An 18062-nucleotide genomic window follows, 5' to 3' on the forward strand; every position below is an offset into this window, starting at 1 on the left:
GCTTTAAAGTACATAATATCAGCTTTGCAAATGCTTCTGAGAATCTACATTAAGAAAATTATAAGATAGTCTTTGGTATCTTATGCTAACAGTATGTATGTTAATTGTGGTCAGGTGTGGAGGAGGGAAAGGGAAAAACTGAGTATTAAAGGCCAGAAGAGGAGAAAAGACAATAGAATTCCGTGCTAGTTTAATAAAGGGTTAAATTCAATCAGAGAAAGGTCATTTATACATGGTGAAATCATCAAAAGCTGTGTTTATTGGTAACTTTGGCTGTTTCATGATCTTTACCAGATGTTTTCACACTGCCGTCTTTGTTTGAAAGTTTCATCATCCGGTTAAAATATGCTACAAAATAATGCAAGCTGTCATGATATCCAGGTAAACATCATAGCACCTCCATACATACATACTGATGGACAGATCCATGGACCAATCAACACGACAGCCAATCACAGGCAAGAGCATACACAGTACAAAACAGGGAACACGACACTTCCTGGTCCCTCGAGCAGGAGACAGCTCAGGGCACAGAGCTCATAGCAAGCCACTCAGACATCCACCATGTGCTGAGTGCCACTACAAGATAGGATTAGGAATAGGTCCACAGATTCAAGGGTTATGATTGAACCTCAGTAAACAGTATACCGCTGTAAATAGATGTTTGAAATAAAACTGAGTGTTCCATTCGCAACCGTGTTGGTTCATCTGTGTAGCAGAGTACCCAACACTTCATAGTACCAGGAGTAACTGTGGTACCTACCTACAAATCCTCCGGAATCTGCCATCCTGTGCCATGGACACCGTCAAAACACCGCAGTCGCTGCAAGTCGCTGGAAACCTCGGCGTTAATTGGAAGCTGTTCAAACAGCACTTCCAGCTCTTTCTGGAAGTCAACGAAAAGGAAAGCGCCTCGGACACCAGAAAGATCGCCATCCTCCTCTCCACAGCAGGTCAACACGCCATCCATGCTACAACTCCCTGGTGTTCGCGGAAGGCGAGGACAAGACCAAATACAAGACGGTCCTTCTCAAGCTCGACCAACACTTCAACGTCGAGGTCAACGAGAGCTTCGAGAGGTATCTCTTCCAGCAGCGCCTGCAAGGTAAGGATGAGCCCTTTCAGACATTCCTTACGCATCTCCGTATCCTCGCGCAGTCCTGCGGTTACGACACCACCTCCGATTCCATGATTCGGGACCAGATCGTTTTTGGGATCACCTCGGGCACCCTAGGCCAGCAGCTCTTAAAAATAAAAGGCCTCACCTTAGCCTCCGCAATCGAAGCCTGTGTCCTGCACGAAAACGCGACTAGCCGCTATACCCAATTTCAGGCGGCCGAATCGTCACGGCAGGGGTCCTGCGCGGCTGGATCAGCGAGGCAGGCGTCCTACGAGGCCGAATGGGTCCAGGCGATCGAGTTCCTCCCGGCCCGCGGCCCGCGGCCCAGCCGAGGGCGGCCATTGCGCACACTTTTCGAGGCCTCCCGTGCTTGTGCGCGCCAAAAACGACGGCAACACTGAGGAGCGTGATGCGCAGGCGCGCTCAACGCAAGACCGAACTGCGCATGTGCGGTAGCGCCATGAACGCCATGACGTCACGACGTGCGGCAACTGTGGAGCCGCACATTTAAAGTGGCAATGTCCTGCAAGAACCCGACAATGCCTCCGCTGTGGCAAGATGGGCCACTACGCTGCCTGATGTCAAGCAGCTCAACCTGCCAATGTTCCCCAACTCTGACAACCCCGCAGGGATGTGCGGACCATTCAGCCTCCTTATTACGAGTCGTGCCCAGATGATATCCAGACCAGTGAGGTCAGACGACCGGGACACCTTCCGCGTTGCGGTCATTGATGGGAACCGAATGTCTCCAGCCAGGACCCATCAGCCAATGCAAGTTAACACTGTCAATCTGGGTGATGAATGGTGTGCCACCCTAATGGTCAACCGATTACCGATAACATTCCATCTGGACACTGGCGCCTCCGCCAACCTCATAGCATGGTCAGCCTTCTATGCCGTGAAGGTCAGACCACCAATTCGACCGTCCCGTTGCAAGATGGTCGACTACAACAGGAACGTTATCCCGGCTGTTGGATCCTGCCAGCTCCAGGTGACACACAACACACATATGGCCACACTCTCATTCGAGATAGTCGAATCATCAAAGGACTCCCTGTTAGGCGCACAGGCATGCAAGGTTCTCCACCTCATCCAACGAGTCCACGCTCTGTCTCCAGAAGGCACATCTGACTTCCTGGATGCAGAGTTCAGGGCACAGCTCCAATCGCTCCTCGCCCACAACCAGGATGCATTCGAGGGCATGGGAACACTGCCCTACACCTACAGAATTTGACTCAAACCGGACGCCACCCCAGTCATTCATGCACCTCGCAAGGTCCCAGCGCCACTCAAAGACCGCCTCAAGCAGCAGCTGCAGGATCTCCAGGACCTATCCGTGTCACGGAGCCCACGCCATGGGTCAGCTCCATGGTGTGTGTTAAGAAGCCCTCCGGCGAGCTCCGGATCTGCATTGATCCAAAAGACCTCAACAACAACATAATGAGGGAACACTACCCCATACCCAAACGGGAAGAGATCACGAGCGAAATGGCCTGGGCTAAAATCTTCACAAAACTGGATGCCTCGAAGGGTTTTTGGCAGATCCAACTGGATCCGTCCAGCCGAAAGCTGTGTACCTTCAACACCCCTTTCGGCAGGTTCTACTACAACAGAATGCCATCTGGCATCATCTCGGCATCCGAGGTCTTTCATAGGATCATGGAGCAGATGATGGAAGGTATCGAAGGGGTGCGCGTCTACGTGGACGATGTCATCATCTGGTCCACCACACCACAGGAACACATCTATCGTCTCCAGCGCATCTTTGCGCACATACGCGAAAACGGCCTGCGCCAAAACTGAGCTGAAGTTCCTGGGGGACTACATTTCCCGGTCAGGGGTCCGTCCGGATGCAGACAAGGTGAGCGCCATCACAGCCATGCCACAGCCGGCAGACTAGAAAGCAGTGCTACGCTTCCTAGGCATGGTCAACTTCCTGGGGAAGTTCATTCCCAACCTTGCCTCCCATACGACGGCTCTGCGCCACCTCGTCAAGAAGTCCACGGAGTTCCAGTGGCTATACACACACCAGCAGGAATGGGAGGAACTCAAACTTAAGCTCACCACAGCCCCGGTATTGGCGTTTTTCGACACATCTCGTGACACTAAAATTTCGACTGCTGCCAGCCAGTCCGGCATTGGGGCGGTACTCCTACAGCGGGATGGCACTGCGTCATGGGCCCCGGTCGCCTATGCCTCGCGGGCCATGACCCCCACAGAACAGCGCTACGCGCAGATCGAAAAGGAGTGCCTGGGCTTGCTAACTGGGATAGACAAGTTCCATGGCTATGTGTATGGTCTCCCCCGGTTTACATTTGAGACTGACCACCGCCCCCTGGTCAGCATCATAAATATGGACCTGAACGAGATGACCCCTCACCTCCAGCGCATCCTACTTAAACTTAGGAGGTATGACTTCCAACTGGTCTACACCCCGGGTAAGGACCTTATCATTGCGGATGCCCTATCTAGAGCAGTGAGCACACCGCCAGATTCGGAGGGGTTTGTCTGTCAGGTCAAGGCGCAGGTGGCTTTCACATCGGCAAATCTGCCAGCTGACGACTCCAGTCTGGCCCGTATTCGCCGAGAGACTGTGGCTGACCCCCTTCTACAACGGGTGATGCGCCACATGACGGGTGGGTGGCTCAAAGGGCAGTGTCCGCAGTTCTACAATGTCCGAGACGACTTGGCCGTCATTGATGGTGTCCTTCTAAAGCTGGACCGGATTGTGATTCCGCTCAGCATGCACAAGCTGGTCCTCGACCAACTACACGAAGGCCATCTGGGGGTTGAGAAGTGCAGACGGAGGGCCTGAGAGGCGGTGTACTGGCCGGGCATCAGTGATGACATTGCCAACATGGTGCTCAACTGCCCCACCTGCCAAAGGTTTCAACCGGCGCAACCTCCTGAAAGGCTTCTGCCCCATGAGCTGGTGACGTACCCCTGGGCGAAGGTGGTTGTGGACCTCTTTCACGCGCTCGGCAGGGACTATGTAATCGTCATTGACTACTTTTCCAACTATCCAGAGGTCAAATGCCTGCACGATTTGACATCGTCCGCTGTCATAAGGGCCTGCAAAGACATCTTCGCTCACCACGGCATTCCGATGACTGTCATGTCGGACAATGGGCCCTGTTTCGCCAGCCAGGAATGGTCATCCTTTGCTACCTCGTATGGCTTCACACACGTGATGTCCAGCCCTCTGCATCCCCAGTCCAATGGAAAGGCGGAAAGGGCGTTCACATTGTCAAGCGGCTCCTCTGCAAGGCTGCTGCCGCGGATTGGATTTCTTCCTAGCCCTGCTGGCCTATCGCTCGGCCCCACTAGCCACTGGCCTCTCACCAGCTCAGCTGTTGATGGGTCGCGCCCTCAGGACCACTCTGCCATCCATTCTAGTACCCACAACCAACCATGCTCCGGTACTACACAGAATGCAACAGCAGCGCGTTCGCCAGAAGAGGGCACATGACACACGGGCAACTGATCTTCCCGCCCTGGCCCCTGGAGACGAAGTCCGCATCCACCTACCAGAAGGTGGCTGGTCAGCACCTGCCGAAGTTCTCCGACGCGTGGCCCCCCCGCACATTCCTGGTTCGCATGCCTGATGGATCCATTCGTAGGCGCAATTGCCGGGCTCTTCGCCTACTTCCACGCTCGCTACGGGGACTTACACTGACACCACGCCCTCCTGTTGTTCCTGATATCGACTTTGTGGAGCTGCCTGCCACCATGCCCCTTCCGTCGTCGCCCGTGGCCAGGCCCATTCCTCAGCCCGTGGTTCCAGACCCACCCTTGAGGCGGTCGACCCGAATTCGTCACCCACCTACTAGACTGGACTTATGAGACTGTTTGTACATTGAACTCATACTACCACTGTGTTAACATGTTTATGTTCTTATCGTTACAGGAATTTGTTTTGTCGTTCAACATTTCCCCATTCTTTGTTTATGGTACAACCTCGTTGTTATGTCGCACCCGACATCGCCCCTTGTGTATAGTTTAGCCCCATGTACATGCTGTAAATATTGCACACACACACACATTTAGCTACACTCAGTGCACATCTCTATTTATGACCTCGTAGGCACATGTTCTTATAAAAAAGGGGGGATGTCATGATATCCAGGTAAACATCATAGCACATACATACATACATACTGATGGACAGATCAACGGACCAATCAACACACACACAACATGACAGCCAATCACAGGCAAGAGCATAAACAGTACAAAACAGGGAACACAACACTTTCTGGGCACTCGAGCAGGAGACAGCTCAGGGCACAGAGCTCATAGCAAGCCACTCAGACATCCACCATGTGCTGAGTGCCACTACAAGATAGAATTAGGAATAGGTCCACAGATTCAAGGGTTATGATTGAACCTCAGTAACCAGTTTACCGCTGTAAATAGATGTTTGAAATAAAACTGAGTTGTACCATTCGCAACCGTGTTGGTTCGTCTGTGTAACAGAGCACCCAACACTTCACAAGCCACTACCGTCAGCTAGTTTCACATTCAGATTCCACCTTTTACCACCAACACATCTAACTCTGCTAGCTATCGGACATTAACTAGATTTGATATGAGGCAATGCATTATATTTGGCAACTAACATGGAGCTAAAATTGTCAGGTTGGCTCACTTGGTAGTACTCTCCTCGCTGATCTACAAAATTGTGAATTCAAACCCTTCTCCAGGACTTAAGCAAGCAATCTAAGTGGATGTTTCACTGCATTACTAAGAATTGCAGTACTGTCAAATGCATTGGGTGAAATGTCCCAAATCTGCCCATTCAGATAGATGTAAATAATCAGATAGTTACTGGGCGGGATTCTCCATTTCTGAGAATAAGTGTTGACGCTAAAGGAGAAAAACCGGCACCTGTCAAATCGTAACACAGTACATACTTCAATCAACAGAACATAACCTTTTCTATGGTTCTTATAGTGAAACTAATAATGTGAACAATGGAGGTTCATGTCAAATCAACTGATTTCCATGATTCCCAGCAGTGATTTCAACAGCACACACGCTGGAAGAGTGGGAAATCACTGACTTCTGCATTTAACTGTGCATGTGTAAGCTGCAAAAGTTGTTGCCAGTTTTGCATTGGAATGTCAACAAATGCTGATCGTTTCACCGTCATTACAACCACAACATCAGGCTCACTGTTCTTCTAATGGGAGCCCAGTGGTATGAACAATGGTGGGATGTTGTAGTTACAGCCTGAGCAGTAACCAATATCAATGCGGGTATCAGAATATAATGGGGAGAATGTACCACTTCTAACATGGGGATTGAATGCACCTGCTCTCAGTATTCTCTGCTTTCTAAGTCTCATTTAAGCGTGCACTAGATCTTCACTCTCTATATGCAAGACCATGAGAGATGATCTGATATTTGGGGCAGCACGGTAGCATTGTGGATAGCACAATTGCTTCACAGCTCCAGGGTCCCAGGTTCGATTCCGGCTTGGGTCACTGTCTGTGCGGAGTCTGCACATTCTCCCCGTGTGTGCGTGGGTTTCCTCCGGGTGCTCCGGTTTCCTCCCACAGTCCAAAGATGTGCAGGTTAGGTGGATTGGCCGTGATAAATTGCCCTTAGTGTCCAAAATTGCCCTTAGTGTTGGGTCGGGTTGCTGGGTTATGGGGATAGGGTGGAGGTGTTGACCTTGGGTAGGGTGCTCTTTCCAAGAACCGGTGCAGACTCGATGGGCCGAATGGCCTCCTTCTGCACTGTAAAAATTCTATGATATTTAAAAGAAGGGTCGGTGGCTCGATAATTTGTAATTTATTTCACAATGTAAAACTCATTATAAAAGAACTGTTTCCTAGAAAGTGATTAGCACAATTCATAAAATAAATGAAGCTTAAAATTAACATGACCATTTACATGCAATTGAAAACAGATTACCCATGTCAATGTTTTGTAGGAATAATTCAACAAGATCCAAATCTCCACATATATAACTGGGGAGAAAATTTGTTTGCTATTTGAAATTGTGAGTATGAGATTTTTGATTTTACTACAATGATGAAGAGGAAAAATCATCTCTCCTGATATTTAATGTTATTTTGAAGATTTTCCCATCTCCGATCAAGTCAATTTAATTCAACAATCTGGGCAACGTCTGCTTTACAGTGTGGCATATGGAAAGCTTATTTTTAATTAGATAATGCAATAAGAGGATTATTTTGATATGGCAGGGTGGATTAAGAAGCTTTGGCACATTCGTGAATAAAGGTTCCTTATAAAGACTCAGACAAATGTTTTTGACAGCTGATTTAGTCAACAAAGAGGATGGGTGCAAATAAATTATATTACATGATTATCTCGTTTTCAAAGAATTGTGTATTTTTGGAGTAATCTTAGTCCAGCTGCACTCATTTATAACACTCCTATCCTTCAACTATCTGATTAAGTGATGCTGCTATTGATGGAGTTATGTGCTGTTTGCTGACATTTAATTGATGGCCTGCAACTTAAGACAAGGAAATGTTACTGACTACTGGAAAGAAACAAACTTGTTGCAAGTTTTATGTCTGCCTTAGTTAGTGTTATGGATACAGTGTTTTCAGTTTCTCCAAGTGCCCTGTGTTCCGAGGATACTTGTACTCCATAATATCTAATTTCATTACAGCATAACTTGAAGTGTAAATATTGGATGATCTAAACCAGATATTGTGCCTTTTGCCTGTGCCTGTGCAGGAAATTCTCAAACCTTTTAGAAGTTTGACTGAAAGAGTTTTATTGAGAAGTTCAGCTACATTGGGTATTTTTTGTCATCTCTCACTTACGATATTTCCAGCACTTGATGAAATCTACTGTTTCCCTTCATTTTCTTTGCCATGATTTATATTTTATCAAAGGCATGGCTATGTTTCAAAACACGTCTGAATAGCTTCCCTAATTGTCAACCAGATGTTCTTCAACCATATGTGCACTAAAAAGTTGCATTGGTCCCAATGAAAATGTTCCTGAAAAATGTATGAAGAAATTATTTGTAATTTTGTTATTTCACCGTCTGTTCCTCGCTAGTTGTCAGTGACTGTGTGATGATATGCATAAAGCAATTCTTAACATAATATTACACACAACCTCCGACCATCAAGGGACCAGTGTAACCCACTGTGTGACTCTTTGTCTGGAGAGTTGGGAGTAAGCCGTATTGGTGGATTGACGTATTTTGCAGTAGCTCTATAATAGTTAATGTGAGTAGTTTGTTATTTATTTATTCCAGTTATCTTTACCGTGCAGTTGTTTCATAATAAATTATTTAAACTAGATGTTCTGTACTGTATCATTCATATCGACGAGTCTTCAGAACATGACAGACTGGAGGTTGTTCATTCTTCATTCATAATTTTTCCAACTGTTTTCTGCCTGCTCATGGGTAGGTTTTCTATACATTATTTACTTTTCATCAATCTGTATTTAGTAATTTGTTTCCTTTTTTTATATAATATAGTTGTCAGGTAAGCAAATGTGACATACAGAATGATGCATTAAATTGTGATGGACTTGTGCTCAATGGAAAACTTTAAAATTGGCTGTTGTGTTACTCATGGTAAGTCAAAAGATTGCTGTTTTGTAAGAATAAGATCATCATAACATGTAAAACTTCAGGTATTATTCCTCTGGTCAAAAATTTATTTTTTTAATATTGTGCCTGAAGGATGCTAAATTCATATACACATCACCCCACTCAGACAGTCGTTTATCTATGGAACTCTCTACCCCAGATAGCAGTGAAGGGTGGGATATTGAATGTATTCTTGATTGAATCAGACAGATTTTTAATCGGCAAGGGAGTCAAGGAACATGATGGGAGGGCAGGACGTGGAGATAAGCCATAATTATATCAGATATTATCTTATTGAATGACATGAGGGGCCAAATGGCCTAGTCCTGCTCCTATTTCTTATGTTCTTATGGAAGCCTAGCTGGATTTCCCAGGAGCACCACTGGACAGTATATGTGAAGCCCATGGGATGTTTCTCAAGGATATGAGAACATGCAGGTTCATTCTTTGTGTGTGCTGGAACACGTAGGGCAGCAATTTCCCAATCCAGAGGAACGGGTTAGGGAACAAGCCCAATGTAATTCCACCCTCTTCCACTTTCTCAGGGGCAGGACTGAAGGTGAACAAGAAATCCCCTTAGATATGTTGGGTAAGTAATTATGAAGTGGTTGAGGTTGTTAAGAAGCTAATTATGTTTTAACTCTGAATCCTGGATTTCCCAGTCATGGATCTGTTCCCAAGCCTGTCAGCAACTCACCTGGGTCACCCAGGTGAGTGCACAACAGGAAGAGATACTGTCATGTGAGAGTACCTTTAAGAAATGGGTGTTTATAAATGGGTATGTATATAAGTATCTGTAGTGAGAGTACCTTTAAGAAATGGGTGTTTATTACTCCAGTGATGTCAGAGAGTGGGTGGAGCTGGGCTGTCTGTCAACTTTTTAGGCTGTTTTCGTTTTAAGCTGTTTGCTGCAGGGTGTGTTTTAGTTTCGTTTTCAGAGCTGGATAGCTGCAGTCACAGCCAGAAAGTGTATGAATCTTTCTCTGTAATCTAAAGAGTGTAAATCGATCTTGGTGATTGAAAACTGTAATAACAGTACATAAACTGTAATAACAGATTAATAACAGGAGTGACCTTAACCTGATGTGCTTCTGGTAAAAGGTGTTTTAAGTCTTATGGATGATAAAAGGAAAGCTTAAAGGATTACTTAGTGTTGTATTCTTTGGGGGTTGTATTTGAATGAATGGTTGCTAAGATGTTCACTATGTTTTAAAAAGGTAAACTTGAGTTTATAGAATAAACATTGTTTTGCTTTTAAAAATACTTTTCCATTTCTGCTGTACCCACACATGTAGAGTTGGCTGAGTGCTCCCCATACCACAATCTATTAAAAGTTGTGGGTCAGGTGAACTCCATGATACACTTTGGGGCTCTCTAAATCCTGGCCCATAACAAATTGGGGGCTCAAGGGGGATAAAAGTCTATCTATTGGATTGGCTTAGTGATCTTAAAGACAGTGAGGGGTGAGCATATTGTGGTTGCTTTTCAGGTGTGGTGTTTCAGTTTAAATAGGGAGTGTGTTATGGACAATGGCTCGTTCGGAGGTTCTGAAGTTTTTGGGGGTGGAGACGGTCACACGCAGTACCGTATGGACAGAGACTAAAAGCAGACTGTTAGATTTGGCAAAAACATTGCAGTTAACATTATCTGACAAAATGCGAAAAGGTGAGGTAATTATGGCAGTGGCAAAGCATTTAAAGTTGCCTGAGATACAGTTTGACTCATTGGAAATGGCAAAAATTCAGTTACAACTTAAACAAATGGAACATGAGAAAGAATTAAAGCAGCTTGAATACAAAAGAGAGGAAAAAGAAAGAGAGAGAGAGGAAAAAGAAAAGGCGAGAGAAGAAAGGAGAAAAGAAAGAATGGCCCTAGCAGAACAAAAAGAAAGAGAAAGGGATATACAGATCAGGGAAAAAGATAAAGAGAGAGAGTTTGCACTTCAGAAAATGGCCATGAAACATGACAGTCAATTAAAATTGGCAGACATAAAGGGAAACGTACAGCTGGAGGATAGTGATGAGGATAGTGAGAAAGAGCGTCAAAATCGAAGGCTTGGTGGGGATCCTTTTAAATACGTCCAAGCATTGCCAAGGTTTGATGAGAAGGAAGTAGAAGCCATTTTGATTTCAGTTGAGAAGGTAGCTAAACAAATGAAATGGCCACAGGACATGTGGGTATTACTGATTCAAACAAAGCTGATAGGTAGGGCTAGTGAAGTGTTTGCATCACTACCGGAGGAGGTATCTGGGACGTATGAGGAGGTGAAAAAATTCATCCTAGGTGCTAATGAACTAGTGCCTGAAGCTTATAGACAAAGGTTTAGAAATTTAGGAAAATAATTTGGTCAAACATACATGGAGTTTGAAAGGATCAAACAGTAATTTTGATAGGTGGATAAGGGCTTTGAAAATAGACCAAACGTATGAAGCTCTCAGAGAAATTATACTTTTGGAGGAGGTTAAAAATTCAATTCCTGATGTCGTGAGAACTCATGTGGAAGAGCAGAGGGTTAAAACTGCGAGATTAGCAGCAGAAATGGCAGATGATTATGAATTAGTTCATAAATCAAAGCTTGGTTTCCGACATCAGTTTCAGCCTGTGAGGGATATAAACTGGGGACATGAGAAATACTCAAGTGGTAAAAGTAAATGTGATCTGATGGGAGATAATAAGGAGAGTGTACCTCAGATTAAAAAAGAAATCCAGGAGGGTGGAAGAGACATGAAAAGTTTCAAATGTTTTCACTGTAATAAACTAGGCCATGTAAAGTCACAGTGTTGGTGGTTGAAGAAAAGCACTGGGAAGGCTGATATGGGAAAACGGGATAAGACAGTGGGGTTTGTGAAAGTAGTAAAGGAAAGCCCAAGTGAAGTGAAGGAGGTGAAAAAGATTGTACAGCCTGATGAAGAGGTGATTGATGAGAAGGTGCCAGATCTCTTTCAACAATGTACTTGTGTGGGTAAAGTTTACTCATGTGTATCAGGAGGAGCAGATAAAGAAGTCACAATTTTAAGAGATATGGGAGCTAGTCAATCTTTAATGGTAAGAGATGAGGAGTTATGTAGTTTGGGAAGAATGTTGCCAGAAAAGGTGGTAATATGTGGAATTCAGGGTGAGAGGAGTAGTGTTCCATTATATAAGGTAAGGTTGGAAAGTCCAGTGAAGAGTGGTGAAGTGGTAGTAGGAGTAATAGAGAAGCTTTCTTGGCAAGGAATACAGTTTATATTGGGTAATGATATAGCTGGATTGCAGGTGGGAGTGATGCATACTGTGGTTGATAAGCCAGTGGAAGATCAGTCAACTGAAGTGTTGAAGGACGAATATCCTGGGATTTTTCCGGATCGCGTAGTAATAAGGTCGCAAAGTCACAGGTTAAGAGAAGAGGAGAAATCAAAGAGTGAAGATGAAGTTGAAGTGCAATAATCAGAAATGATTTTTGATCAGATGGTTGAAAAGGAACAAGAACAGGTGGAGAATGAGCTGGATATTTTTAGTTCAGGAAAATTGGCGGAGTTACAACAGAAAGATGTAGAAATAAAATGGATGTATCAGAAAGCATACACGGAAGAGGAATCTGCGTGTATACCAGAGTGTTATTACCATAAAAGTGATGTCTTGGTTGGAAAATGGAGACATTTACACATGCAGGCGGATGAAAAGTGGGCAGAAGTTCATCAAGTAGTATTGCTGGTAGGGTATAGAAAGGAGGTGTTTGCGAGTTGTACATGAGGTACCAGTGGGAGGTCATTTGGGAATAAGGAAAACTCAAGCTAAAATCCAGAAACATTTTTATTGGCCTGGACTACATAAAGATGTAGTTAAATTTTGTCAATCATGTCACACATGTCAAGTGTCATGTGAGAGTACCTTTAAGAAATGGGTGCTTAAGAAATGTACCTTTAAGACATGGGTGTTTATCAGTGATGTCAGAGTGTGGGTGGAGCTGGCCTGTCTGTCAGCTTTTTACTTTTGTTTTAGGCTGTTTGCTGCAGGGTGTGTTTTAGTTTCGTTTTCAGTGTTGGAGCTGAAGCCAGACAAAGCAGGTGTATTGTTGATCTCTCTGCCATGAAAAGACTATCTCTTGATTATTTGGTGAATTCAGAATTATAAATGTTCTCAGTAATGAATGTAAACCTAATGTGTTTCTGTTAAAATGTGTTTCTTTTGTCTTCTGGATGTTGTTTGGGAAGTTATTAAATATTACTTAGTGATGTATTCTTTGGGGGTTGTATTTGAATTGATGGTTGCTAAGATGTTCACTGTATGGTTTATAAAGGTTAACTTGAGTTCATAGAATTAACATTGTTTTAATTTAAAAGTACTGAAAAGCTCTGTTTGCATCATACCTGTAGAGTGGACTGTGTGCTCCCCATAACCACAATCTATTAAAAGTTGTGGGTCAGGTGAACTCCATGATACACTTTGGGGTTCTGTAAACCCTGGCCCATAACACAAATGATAGGGAAATCTCAAGCAGTGATAAAACCAGCGCCCTTAATATCCATTCCAGCATTTGAGGAACCTTTTACAAGTGTCCTAATTGATTGCGTAGGACCGCTTCCTAAAATGAAAAATGGGAATCAGTATCTTTTGACAATAATGGATGTGTCTACTAGGTTTCCAGAGGCTATTCCAGTACGTAATATTACAGCTAAAACGATTGTGGAGGAGTTACTTAAATTCTTTACTAGATATGGACGACCCACAGAAATACCATCGGATCAAGGATCAAATTTTACCTCAAGATTATTCAAAGAAGTTATGGATAGCTTAGGAATAAAACAATTTAAATCAACTGCGTACCATCCAGAATTGCAGGGAGCATTAGAAAGGTGGCATCAGACATTAAAGACAATGTTGAGGGCTTATTATCAAGATTATCCAGAGGATTGGGATAAAGGAATTCCATTCGTACTGTTTGCAATTCGGGATGCACCTAATGAGTCAACCAAATTTAGTCCTTTTGAACTAATTTTTGGTCATGAGGTAAGAGGACCACTTAAATAGATTAAGGAAAAATTGGTGAGTGAGAAATCTGAAATTATATTCTTGGATTACGTATCAAATTTCAGGGAACGATTAAATAGAGCAGGAGAATTGGCTAGACAACATTTAAAAGTTGCACAAAATGTGATGAAATGGGTAGCGGACAAGAAATCCAAAGTTCGTAGTTTTGCCAGTGGAGATAAAGTTTTAGTATTGTTACCAGTGGTAGGTGAACCTTTAAAAGCAAGGTTTTGTGGACCTTATCAGATTGAAAGGAAATTAAGTGAGGTGAATTGTGTGGTACAAACACCAGGTAGGAGGAAGACTCACCGAGTGTGTCACGTGAATATGCTTAAAAGGTACTTTGAAAGGGAAGGAGAGAAAAAGGAGGAGGTTTTAATGATTCTAACTCAAAGTGACGAACCAAATCCAGATGACTGTGAATTTGACATACCTCAAATTAAATTGGAAAACGAGGATGTTCTTAAAAATTGGGATAAATTGTTGAGAGGAAAAACGAACTGACCTGAAAGAGGTTTTGATATCACGTGGGCAAGTTTGTAGAGATAAATTGGGAAGTACGAAAATGGCTATACATGAAAATTAAATGAAAATCGCTTATTGTCACAAGTAGGCTTCAAATTAAGTTACTGTGAAAAGCCCCTCGTCGCCACATTCCGGCGCCTGTTCAGGGAGGCTGGTACGAGACTTGAACCGTGCTGCTGGCCTGCCTTGGTCTGCTTTCAAAGCCAGCAATTTAGCCCTGTGCTAAACAGCCCCTGCTTTAGATGTGGGAAATGCTGTTCCAATCAAACAACATCCATATAGACTTAACCTTTTAAAATTGGCACAGGTTAACAAAGAGATTGAGAGTATGCTTAAAAATGGCATAATTGAAGTGGGTTGCAGCCAATGGAGCTCACCCATAATGATGGTACCTAAACCAGACGGTACCCAACGGTTGTGTGTGAACTATAGAAAGGTTAATGCAGTTACAAGAACGGACTCTTATCCTATCCCACGTTTGCAGAATTGCATTGAGAAAGTGGGACAATCAGCTTTTATTTCCAAACTGGATTCACTTAAAGGTTACTGGCAGGTACCTTTATCCGAAAGGGTGAAGGTGATTTCAGCTTTTGTGACTCCACATGGTATATACCAATTCAAAGTTATGCCATTTGGCATGAAAAATGCCCCAGCCACATTTCAACGGTTAACAAACAAAGTCGTTTCAGGATTACCCAATTGTGCGGTATACATCAATGATCTGGTCATTTTCAGCCAGACATGGAAAGAACATTTAAAACATCTGATGGAGTTATTCAATCAACTTCAAGAGCCGGGTTTGGTGATAAACCTAGCCAAAGGTGAATTTGGAAAAGCCCAAGTCACTTTTCTTGGCCATACAATCGGACACGGTCAAATGGTCACACGGGATGTGAAACCAACAGTTATTGAGGGGTTCCCGATACCCTCAACACGAAGGGAAATAATGCGATTTCTTGGCATGAGTTGATTTGATCAAACATTTGTGCAAATGTTTTGTAGCTTGATTGCTCCACTGATGGACTTGCTGAAGAAACGTAAAAAGTTCCAGTGGACAGTGGAGTTTCAACAGGCATTTGACTGCCTGAAAGCTGTGATAACCAATGCCCCTGTGTTGGAGAATTACAAGGGACTCTGTGATCAGATTGAACTAAAGTATCTGACTTTAAAGAGAAATGCCGAGGCGTAGAGTAATGGATGGATCGTGCAGAGACCTTCTTGTTCAAAGAGACTTCAATCGAGAAGGATTTCAGTTGGAGAAAGAAAAATGAAAAAAAAGGACTATATTATTATACATGTCTGTGTGTGTTGTTTTTTGAAACAAAAAAGTATATTTACTGTGTGCATTTCTTAAAGGATAGTGAAAAGGTGAAAAATGAAACCACCTTGAAGTTGATGGTTTATTTTTTTTCTTGGGGGGGAGGTGTCATGTGAGAGTACCTTGAAGAAATGGGTGTTTATAAATGGGTGTGTATATAAGTATCTGTAGTGAGAGTACCTTTAAGAAATGGGTGTTTATTACTGCAGTGATGTCAGCGAGTGGGTGGAGCTGGGCTGTCTGTCAGCTTTTTACTTTCGTTTTAGGCTGTTTGCCGCAGGGTGTGTTTAGTTTTGTTTTCAGAGCTGGATAGCTGCAGTCACACCAGAAGGTGTATTAGAGTCTCTCTCTGTAATCTAAAGACTGTAAATCGATCCTGGAGATTTAAAACTAATAACAGTACTGACTTTAACCTGATGTGCTTCTGGTAAAAGGTGCTTTAAGTCTTATGGATGTTAAAAGGAAAGCTTAAAGGATTACTTAGTGTTGTATTCTTGGAGGGCTGTATTTGAAATGATGGTTGCTAAGATGTTCACTGTATGTTTTATAAAGGTTAACTTGAGTTCATAGAATAAACATTGTTTTGCTTTCAAAAATACTTTTCCATTTCTGCTGTACCACACCTGTAGAGTGGGCCGTGTGCTCCCCATACCACAATCTATTAAAAGTTGTGGGTCAGGTGAACTCCATGATACACTTTGGAGTTCTCTAAACCCTGGCTCATAACAAGACTTCAGTGAAATTGACAAGCTGGGAAGGTGTTGATCAGTGAACTGGAAGAGCTCCAGCCATGGTGTAATATGCCCATGGATACAGAAGTCCCGTCAACAGAATTCCTTTTATTTACAAACCCAACAGCTGAACAACCATGACCATTCAGTCTGCTGTCTGCACCGGGAGTGCAGAGAATCTGACACTCCCTGTTACATACACAGAAAGGGGTTCCCTAATCAGGGAACTCGTATTCGAATTGGCCAATCTCAAAGGCCTGGCCTACATCATTACACATGGCCATTTGTGACAGATTGCAGCCACAATCTTAAGCCTCCTGGAAGAAGACACCCTTCCCAGTGCAGCAGGTGGGCACACACTGCCAATGACAAGCATCACCTTTCCTGTCCTCCTGAGGTCTTGGCGCATTGTCTCCAGGCTGGAGGAACTTCATCCCTGTCATTGCCTTCCTCTGTCACTTTCATCATTGCCGGCTTGGTTGGAAAGGGTTTCCTCTTCCGCCCATCCTTAGGAAAGATCACCTCACTGCAGCCTCTCTGATTGGAGACTGGGACCTCCAGGTAAGAGCGAGAGTACCTTCCATTCTTCTTGCTGCAGCCTCAAACATCCAAGTGCCAGTGAGTCTCACCTCAGCTGCAGTGTCTTCCATTAGAACTTCTTCTGTAGACAGAATGGATGCATCATCTTGCCTGCTCTCTTGAGCTGGTCATGGAACCCAGAGGCCAGATGATAATTGGATCACTCTGATAAAGAGAAACAGCTGGGTATACTGATTAGAGGGTCGGATACCGTAGCCCAGTGGTTAGCACTGTTGCTTCACAGCGCCAGGGTCCCAGGTTCGATTCCTGGCTTGGGTCATTGCCTGTGTGGTCTGCACGTTCTCCCCGTGTCTGCGTGGGTTTCCTCAGGGTGCTCCAGTTTCCTCCCACAAATCCCGAAAGACATGCTGTTAGGTAATTTGGACATTCTGAATTCTCTCTCCGTGTACCCGAACAGGTGCTGTAGTGTCACGACTAGGGGTTTTCACAGTAACTTGATTGCAATGTTAATGTAAGCCTACTTGTGACATTAATAAAGATTATTATTATTACCAGACCCGCAAATAGTCTCATCATTCCAGCAGGGTCTCTGTGGAGAAGAAACTGCCTGTTTATTTGGTGCTATCCGGAGTCACACAGCCCAGCTGATTGATACAATATCAGGATCCCAAGTTTGGACAATGCCAGTCATAGCAATGCTTAGGTTAACTATATAAAAAAGAAGCATGGAAGAGCATGAAGGGTCCTGCAGTAGTGTTTTGCTGGTAAATTTGCGGAACATTTTCCATTGCAATGACCTGAAAGTTCTATGGAATATTTTGATAGCCCTGTGGTGAGTTCCTGGATTTGATATATGTTCCTGTCCAAGGAGTAGGTGTGGGCAGCACGGTAGCACAGTGGTTAGCACAGTTGCCTCACAGCTCCAGGGTCCCAGGTTCGATTCCCGGCTTAGGTCACTGTCTGTGTGGAATCTGCACGTTCTCACTGTGTCTGCGTGGGTTTCCTCTGGGTGCTACGGTTTCCTCCCACAGTCCAAAGATGTGCAAGTTAGGTGGATTGGTCATGATAAATTGCCCTTCGTGTCTAAAAAAAAGGTTAAGTAGCGTTGCTGGGATAGGGTGGAGGCATGGGCTTAAGTAGGATGCTCTTTCCAAGAGCCAGTGCAGACTTGATGGGCCAAATGGCCTCCTTCTGCACTGTAAATTCTATGATTCTATGACCTGTCAGTGC

Source organism: Scyliorhinus torazame, chromosome 15, assembly GCF_047496885.1.
Source record: "Scyliorhinus torazame isolate Kashiwa2021f chromosome 15, sScyTor2.1, whole genome shotgun sequence".
Taxonomy (NCBI): Eukaryota; Metazoa; Chordata; class Chondrichthyes; order Carcharhiniformes; family Scyliorhinidae; genus Scyliorhinus; species Scyliorhinus torazame.